The 8,622-nt window shown below is 40.2% G+C and overlaps 1 long non-coding RNA gene across 1 annotated transcript; it reads right to left on the bottom strand.

Annotated features, from left to right (window-relative positions):
• Positions 1-1,655: 1,655 nt before the first annotated feature.
• On the bottom strand, positions 1,656-8,414 carry LOC142079827 (uncharacterized). The gene is made up of 3 exons (XR_012672794.1): positions 8,324-8,414; positions 6,340-6,486; positions 1,656-5,580 (listed from the first exon to the last, which is right to left on the bottom strand). It is a non-coding gene; the product is annotated as an uncharacterized LOC142079827 (long non-coding RNA).
• Between the last annotated feature and the right edge of the window lie 208 nt (positions 8,415-8,622).

Here is an 8,622-nt window from a genome sequence, read left to right as displayed (position 1 = left end):
GGATATAGTTTTTTATTATTTACTGCTTTTTTTATCTTAGGTCAGGAAAACTGGTATTAATCCAAAAGAGTCTGAGTGTCTCCTCTGGCAAAAAAAGAAAGAAAAAAAAAGCCATGACACTTAAAACTTCAGAGGAGAGAGAGATTTTATCACGCAGTCACCTCCTGCACTGTAAAAAGTAAATAAGAAAGTGCATGACACCATTTATGAGCTAAGGAAGTGGCAAAATAATGAAATGCCTTTGCTGATGGGAAGCATGAGCTGATACATGCCTCAGATATCTGACTGTTAATTTAGAAGTTGCTTTCTTCAGCTGAAAAAAATGTTAAAATGCCCAGTGTCTGCATTTCATTTCTGGTGTTCATGAATCAAACCCACACAAAAATGAGGAAATCGAAATGCACCAGATAGATGTAGAACTGAGATGGGGATGATTAATAGTGTTGTGATGAGAAGTAAAATTGTCAAAGACTGCAGTTCATGACTAGTTTTAGGTGAACTAAACACAGGAGGGAATGCACAAAATGATAAAATTTAATTTCAACATGCTTGTGCAAAAGGCTTCAGCTTCTCATTTCACATTTTCATTCCAAACTGATGTAAGCTAAGCAAAATATTCTGGTTTTGTTGGAGGGAGGCAAAAAAATGAAACTCCTTCTAGAGCACCTTGTGCTTGCTTATGTTGAGGAAAAATACCTTTTTTCTTTAGGAGACATCTCTCTTGGAAGTGTTTCCCTTTTCATCTGTCTAGAGGCAGAGATCTCTAGACCCAGCCAGAAGGTGCTACAAGTTATAATTGCTGGAAGGTCTGTGCTCCTTGGTGCATGACGGCTTTAAAGTGCGATGCTGTGGCTTTATCATAATCAAATGCCATACGAGGAGAGGCTGAGAGAGCTGGGACTGCTGAGCCTGGAGAAGAGAGGGCTCCTGGGGATCTTATCCATGTGTATAAATACCTGAGGAGGGGGGGATAAAGAAGATAAAGTCAGACTCTTCCCAGTGGTGCCCACTGACAAGGCAAGAGGCAATAGGCACAAACTGAAAGACATAAAATTCTGTTTAATGATCAGAAAGACCTTTTTTACTGTGCAGGTGGTCAAACACTGGAACAGGTTGCCCAGTGAAGCTGTGGGGTCTCCATCTGTGGAGATACTCAAAATCCAATGGGACAAGGTGTCTCGCTGACCCTGCTTGAGCAGGGGCTGGACCAGACGAGCTTCAGAGGTGTCCACTAGCCTCCACCGTGATTCTATGAAATGGCTTCTTCTCTACCAGTAGTTTTTATGAAACTCTGAAAGCTGACACACAGAGTATCATCCAGTGATCAACTCAAAGGAAATGAATAGTCATCGGGACGTGTTTCTGAGCAAAGAAAATGATTTCTTAACTTCTAAGCAATCTCTGTTTTGGCAAATTATTTATCTGTCAGCTTGAGAGATAAGATCAGCCTGTACTTCCCATATGTTTCTTTTGCTGCAGATCATTCAGCCAAAGGTTCCTGAATATCTGAATCTGACTTTTAGATTATTATTTTAAAACACTTTGAATAAAAACGTATGAAATCCAAACTTTTCTGCAGGGCATATAGACCATTTTCCTACTGCCAGCACCGAAAAGATAAATTAGCTTCACTGCAGAAGAGCAGGAGACATTTTGAAGGTTTTCTAGAGATTAGTTTAATTAGCTAATAAACCAAATGCAATACACATATTTCATCGAGATAGCAGAAATGCATTATCTTGAACAATAAACCCAGCATTTGCATGCAGCTCATGACAGCAAAGAGACTGTGAGTAATACAAGAGATACAGAATTAACAGGAGAGAAGATGCTGAAGGAGGAGAGGGGTGAGGATACAGGCAGAGCTGGCAGGGCAGCGAGGACAATCGACACGATGGTTAAGGACGTAAGGCTACAGAGGCAGCAGCTGCGTTCAGCTCAAGCTACCTTTGCCCAAACCTAGATGAACGCTGCACGAGGCATTTCCACTCCACAAACCACGTAGCTGTGTTAATACGCTGAGGGGCACAGTATATTGCTCGGTCACTGTGCCATGCTACGGCAGGTCTGGGCTGCCTGGGACCAGAGCTGGCTCTGTGTCCAGTTAGCTCAAAAGCTTGCATAGCTCAAGCAAGGTCTGTCTGTCCCCCGCCACACAGGTATGCCCCGAGGAGCAAATTCCCAGGAGCATCTGTTTCTTCCCAAGGTGCTCATGAGTCTCTAACTAGTTCGGAAACAAGCTGAGAGAAGGGAAACAGATTATAAAGTAAAGCAAGTGGGACACAGGAAAACTGAAATGAGGGATAAAAATTATGCTAATAATTGTTAAATAGTCTCCTGCTAGGCCTGGCATTAGCTTATAAAGGGGCTGGTACACAAGGCAGAGAGGACTGCAAAGCTGGGAGCGGTGGCGGGGGGAATGAAGGAGAGAAAAAATGGAGGAGAAACAAGATCCCCCTTTGGTACATCAGAAAACTGCGGGATTTGTTCAGCGGTTCATGAAGCCACTGCCTAAGGTTTTGGGGTGATTTGTGCCCTTAGGAAAACTTGGAGAATGTAGAGTGTCCTCAAATTAATTGCAAAATCAACTCTTATTCTGAAAGTTGACAGAAGGATGAGAGAGAGAATTTAAGGTCTATCCAAAGCAATTAAATTCAAGGAAGTCTTTGCCATTACTGTCACTAGAAACATAATTGGTCTTATATAGTGTAGCATAAGAAACTCCTAGCAACTGACTGTCCCCTCCATTAAAATAGAACGGGGTAGGGACCTCTGAAGACACTGAACATAACTAGAGGACATATTTTATGAAAAGGAGCCACTGCTTTCAAAATCAGGACTTTTTATTATTGATGATAAATTGGTTTACTAGTCTAAAGAATGACTAATCTGTGATTTTAGTAAATAGATACATTGTGCCTCAAAAACAGTTGACCACCCCCAAAACATCCGTATGTCATTGCTTTTGTATTGCTGTGTAAGGGCCTGCCTTTGGTTTTCTTTTTTTTGGATTTACATTCTTGATTAGCCTCCTGTATTACAACAGCATCCATCAAGCTGACTAAATTCAATTCAGTATGAAATGTGAAATCTATTTCCCCAATAATTATTGACTGTAGCTATTTACATTATGAAATCCATATTCCTACCTGCTTGCCCGTCCCATTTTCTTCTTTTTAGTTCCATATACTTTCTCTGACAAAAGAAGAATGAAAAATATTTTTCTTATTTTTTCCCCTTCTGTTCACCAAGATAAAACAGTAAGATGCACAGGTAATTGTGAATGCTAAAAATACCTTCATTAAAACAGGAACTAATCCAAACATTGTCCTATATAAATGACAGTAAACATCTTGGATGAACATAGCAATTAGTTTGGGGATCCCATGAGAGAGGCTTCAGCTCAAGGTAAAGAGAGATGCTCTCTCCGTCAGAGCTGTGACAGATTCACATCCTGTGGTGTTTGGATACAGACCCCCTGACTTGCAATGCATTGGTTCATCCTGCGTGTAAATAAATGACTATAGTTATGTAAGCTTGTTGCTATGTGTCCTAGCACTTTTAAAGGGGATGTGGGGCATTTCCAGTGAAGGATTCTTAAATATTGTACAAACTTTCCATGTCGGTCCTCCATGGCCTGGATTCTAGCCTTCACCCTTGCAAAAAAAAAGCCACTAAAAACTGTTCTGTTTATTGTGGTTAAGACTGTGAATTTGAGCCATAGCCCTGAGCTATTACCACTGTGCTGCGGAGCATCCCCAGGAGCTGTTTATCTCTCTGAGTCACAACTCCTTTCTTTTCATCTTGCTCTGTGCAGGAGCTGTAACTTATTACCGGTCTCAATTTTTATCTCAGGCTACCTCAGCAACCCAGCTGAAAGGTAGGCTTAATCCCATCTGAATTGGAGGGGACATATAAAATAATTGCCTTTTTATTCCTATGCACTGAACCCAGAACCAGATAATACGTAGGACAGCCAAAGAGGAGGAACCAGTTCTTTGCTGGGCTGCAGAGCACATACCATAGGCATGTCCATTGACAGACGAGATTTGGGCATTCAGATGAAAATGTATAAATGAGACCTCTATGGATATTTAAAAGGTTATTTAAGGCTCTCTGTGAGAACAGAAATATATGCCATTATCCAGGCTCACACGTGCACTCCTGGAGCTGCGGTAATGCCATGTGTCAGCCGGACACTGCCCGCTGCCACCAAGGCAGTGGTGTTCAAGTGGTTCTGTATGCATGTGTGCACACGTGAGACTTATGAAGGACTGTGGAGCTGGCATCAAAGTGTAAAGCAAGAATAGCACAAGCAGAAATAATGTATGGTCCTGAACCACTCCAGACGTGAACACAAGTGGGAGTTGTCTGAATACAGGAAGATTGACAGGTCTTTGAATCCAAGCACTAAATAAAGACATGCATTTGTGGTGCTCCTAGGAGGACTCTGGTTCCAGAAATCAATGCAAAGATTTGTTCAGCCCAATATGTGGCATTTTTCTCCCCTTCTCAGACAGACTAATTTTATCTAGAAACTTGCTGTTTGCATTACATTTCCTCTTCTTTTTCCTGCAGATGATAAGGCATTGTTCAAAACTGACTTAATAACAGCAATGAGAGACATGGATTGTCACTTCAGGTTACTCAGACAGTTGTTAAAGTTAATAAAAGTTCAGGCTGCTTCTTTGCGCTGAAAATGCTGCGCGACAGACCAGCCTGCTGAGGAGCCCAGTTGGAGGTGCTGGGCCCCAGGTCACTCCTCAGATGCCAGGATGGTGGCTGCAGCATTCATTTTCTCATGAAGACATGACATTTGCTTCTCCCCATACTTCTCTCTCCCTGCTGGAGAGCTGAAAGTGTACCCTCAGCACAGTCAACGTTCTTCTCTCACACACCAGGACAAGAAATACCATTAGCGTGTGAATGATGTATGAGGTGAACAGTTCCTGTACCCCTCCCTTTTTGTTCAGGGGTTGACCGCGAGCTGTTCCCTCTCTCCTTTCCTCCCACAGTCCATCATGGATCTAAAGCTTTGCCCCTCACTCTCTGCAATGCACTTCTCCTATGCACAACTGCTTCCCAACAGGGGCTGCAGAATTAGGCATAAGGCAGCAGCATATGACAAATGATGCTCTTTTTGTAGACTGCGCAGAGCTGGAGGTCAAACACACTATTAATAATTCTCTGACTTTTTAAAAGCTGTATTTCCTCCATTTGTTGGCAACATGATTTGAAAGGTCTGTACAAGCCACTTAAAACAGCAGCTGAACAGAGGCGTTTCAGCACTGTCCGATATTGATTTTTGCCTCTAACTCGCCTCTTAGCTAAGACGTTTCAATATCCTGTGAAGTTTAAGTGAAGATATTTTCCATCTCAATAGCCATGCATTGTCATTTGATGCCATAGATAAGCCAGTAGTATTTTCCTTAGTAACATGGTTTGGCTCAAAGAGCAAGAGTGCCACAAAATCTCCATCCTGGACTATTGCTGCCCTCATCGAAGAAAGACTGAGTGAGGAACAAATGGAGGTGGGCTGGAGTGGGGAACCCAGTCACCAGGCTGCTCACCAAGCTCAACCTGTACAAAAAAAATTTGAATATATATATTATAATGAATATACTATATAGAGAGAGTATATTATATATAATAATATATCTATTAAATGAATATACTATATATTAAATATATAGTATAGAGCTGGTACAGCAGATTATTTCTGCCTCCAGACAAGGGGTCCCAAGGAACAAGAAACTTCAGCAAATTCAAAGCACCAGTTGGTGCGCTCCCACGAAACAGAAGTTTAAAAGGAAAAAGACATTCAGGAAATTTAGCAAATCCTTAAACAAAATTAAGGAAACAAGATAAGCATATATGAAATGTGAAAACATGAAAGAAAAATAAGCATTGTAAACATCGGTTTGGCTAATCATGAGAGTGACCTAAAATTTAAGAAATTTCCCCACGGGGGAAATTAGGACATATATTTAATAATTAATAATTTTTTTGTGGGGACAACAGGCAAGGACAGCAAGTGAGATTCTGCTAGAAGAGAAAAAAAGGTCATGAGGAACTGCTCTATATTTATACTAGAGAGAAAAAAGACAAAGAAAGAACGGGTTTTCTGCTTTGTGGGGAGGGAGAGAGAAGCACAACTGAAAACGACCCTGAGAAGGCTGAAGTGCTTCAGCCTTTTATTTTTTCTTTATCTCACTAAAAAATCTAAAACAATTCAGACTATCCATAGATTTTAGAACTTATTAAGAACTTTGGCTGGCAGGGAGCATAAAAAGAGACTACATAGATACATTATATATCTTCAAATCATGTGAGCCTTACAAAATTCACCCCAGAGTGCTCAGGGAATTGAGCAAAGCAATTTCACAGCCATGAGCAATTATCTTTGAGGACTGATGGAGGGTGAATGAAGCTCCAGAAGACTGGAAAATGACCTCTCAAGAGCTCTTCCAGCCATGGTTACCATTCCTGTAAGGAGGGAAAACAAAGGTAAGACTGTGACTTATTGATCCCTAGTTCCTTCTTGGGGAAGCCATAGTGGCAAAGCAACTACTTGGTATTCTCACTATAGGCAAAGCATAAAGTTTTGAGAACACGGGGTCAGGCTGGATCAAATCAAAGGTCCATCTATCACAAAATTGTCTCAGATAGTAGCCTGCAGCAGATACTGCTGTATCTAAAACAAAGCGTAGGGCAAGCATGAACCAGCATACTGTCTCAGCTCTTAGCAATCAGAAGCTTAGGGACTTACAGAGCTAGAGACTTTGCATCTTTCTGTTAATAGCCCTCCGTGACCATTAATAGCCCTTAACAATTACTAATCAAGAGATCTTGAAAGTACTGTCTTTATTACACGAAATCAGAAGATAATACATAGAAAATGAAAATAGTCACGTACTTTCTACTACTCTGCCTTTCAGTGAATATTTTTCTGTTCCCAGCTTGGATATATTGCTATCAAGTATACATTTATTTCATGAACAGCTAATCCTTGAGAAAAGCAATACCAAAATGTCAGGATAGCTACTTGATATTATTTACATTCGAGCACAGTTACTCTGGCTAGTTTGTCAGAAGCTGCTTCATGTTAGAGTTGAACCAAATTTATTTTAAGCTATAAAGAGACAAAAGACAATCTCCTGTAGATGGATACACTGCAGTTGGAGAACAGTGATTAAAGGACTTTATTTACATTTCTAGCTGATCAACATCTTTTAGATACTTCTAATGGGAAGAATTGATTTTTTCCCTCTACAAAAGGGACTTAATCAATTTTGCTTCTGGAAATGTTTTATTCAACAATAGCTAAATTTCCCTGCATACACATCTGTCAAAGCAGGGACTACTATTGGAAAAGAGAGGCTTTTTGTGCTGATGTAAAGATATCTGTTTTATTATTTCAACAGAAGCCTATTGATTTTTTGAAACCTTAAAAAAAAGCTCACTCGGATACAAATGCCTTAAATGTGCAAAACCTTCCCCAAATTCCTGCAAATATTAGCAAAATTTAGTTTGGGTTGACTTTGCTAGGATTTTTAAAAATTATTTTATACTTGAAATTAAACTTTACTGGCATTCTTCAGAAAAAAAAATATATTTGCCATCCCTTTTGTATTCATTTATTCTAGACATTTTGTAATAATTAAGCTCTTTCTGCAGTGCTGGGCTGTGACTTAAGAGGCCTTGGTTTCTGTCCTCAGCTCTCCAACTGGCTCTCTGGGCAAAGGACATGAGTCACTTTATCTGTAAAATGGGGGCAGTATATGTTCTATACAGCACTTTGATGTCTATGTGCAGAAGGCTTTTTGTAAACATTATGTATCATGCCCCACGATATCTCACTTCTCAAGCTGTTGCATACAGGCAGATGGAAGCACTGTCAGTACTGGTCTGTGGGTTATACACGGGGTGCAGGTGAATAAAAAATACATGTTTGTTAGATTGCAATGCCCTTATTCACAGCGACGACCACATGCCCGTGAAGTGCAACTCAGTTAATGGTAATACCTCAGTATTTTTATCATACGTAAAGGTGGACAAATCTGCACATAAATGAGCAGAAAACTCTTTACAAGTCTTTAATACAGCAAGTCTGCAGAAGTATTTTAACTGTGGATTTGTATTGAAAATCTAATAAAAACGTGCATTATTTGGCTGAGTTTCTACAGCGGGCACTGCATTTACATTTACACAAACAAATATTAACCAGGTTTCAAAGAAGAGGTTCCTGTCTTGTCTGGGTTTATGCAAATTTATAACAGCCACAATTTAATTGAAATGGATAAGAAAATCAGAGAAGTCTCACCTCCCTGCAGTCTACAGGACTCTTGACCTTGCCAGGACTTATAAACACGGGGAAAAAAAGTCCTTGTGAATATAGTACATGACGACGAATCCTTAAAAATTCAAAAAGATAAAATTAAGAAGAATCCTATAAAAAGGAGTAACAATGAATTTAGTGTTTGCTTTCAGCTAGAAAGCCTCCCAGATCTTTAAGCTGATGGATTGTCATATCTATAAATATACCTACTCTCTTAACCACTTACTAACCATCGGTTGCACACATAGGGTACATCTGGCACCAGTGCAATGTTACTGCAGCCA

Source organism: Calonectris borealis, chromosome 2 (assembly GCF_964195595.1).
Source record: "Calonectris borealis chromosome 2, bCalBor7.hap1.2, whole genome shotgun sequence".
In the NCBI taxonomy this organism is placed as follows: domain Eukaryota; kingdom Metazoa; phylum Chordata; class Aves; order Procellariiformes; family Procellariidae; genus Calonectris; species Calonectris borealis.
The sequence above is the reverse complement of the archived record's forward strand: the minus strand, read 5'-3'. Positions and strand labels throughout refer to the sequence as shown.